Below are 1,007 nucleotides of genomic sequence, written 5' to 3' on the forward strand. Positions count from 1 at the left end.
AAATAAAGGGTATTCAATTAGGAAAAGAGGAAGTCAAATTGTCCCTGTTTGCAGAAGACATGATTGTATATTTAGAAAACCCCATCGTCTCAGCCCCAAATCTCTTTAAGCTGATATGCAACTTCAGCAAATTCTCAGGATACAAAATCAATGTGCAAAAATCACAAATATTCCTGTACACCAATAGCAGACAGAAAGCCAAATCATGAGTGAACTCCCATTCACAATTGCTACAAAAAGAATAAAATACCTAGGAATCCAACTTACAAGGAATGTGAAAGATCTCTTCAAGGAGAACTACAAACCACTGCTCAACGAAATAAAAGAAGACACAAACAAATGGAAGAACATTCCATGTTCATGAACAGGAAGGATCAATATTGTGAAAATGGTTATACTGCCCAAGGTAATTTGTAGATTCAAGGCCATCCCCATCAAGCTACCAAATGACTTTCTTCACAGAGCTGGAAAAAACTACTTTAAAGCTTGTGTGGAACCAAAAAAGAGTCCACATTGCCAAGTCAATCCTAAGCCAAAAGAACAAACCTGGAGGCATCACGTTACCTGTGTCAAACTATACTACAAGGCTACAGTAACCAAAACAGCATGGTACTGGTACCAAAACAGAGATATAGACCAATAGAATACAACAGAGCCCTCAGGAATAATACTGCACATCTACAACCATCTGATCTTTGACAAACCTGACAAAAACAAGCAGTTGAGAAAGGATTCCCTATTTAATAGATAGTGCTGGGAAAATTGGCTAGTCATGCGTAGAAAGCTGAAACTGGATCCCTTCCTTACACCTTATACCGAAATTAATTCAAGATGGATTAAAGACTTAAATGTTTGACCTAAAACCATAAAAACCCTAGAAGAAAACCTAGGCAATACCATTCAGGACATAGGCCTGGGCATGGACATCATGTCTAAAACACCAAAAGCAACGGCAACAAAAGCCAAAATTGACAAATGGGATCTAATTAAACTAAAGAGCTTCTGCA

The sequence above is a fragment of the Mandrillus leucophaeus genome, unplaced genomic scaffold (genome assembly GCF_000951045.1).
Source record: "Mandrillus leucophaeus isolate KB7577 unplaced genomic scaffold, Mleu.le_1.0 Scaffold866, whole genome shotgun sequence".
Taxonomy (NCBI): domain Eukaryota; kingdom Metazoa; phylum Chordata; class Mammalia; order Primates; family Cercopithecidae; genus Mandrillus; species Mandrillus leucophaeus.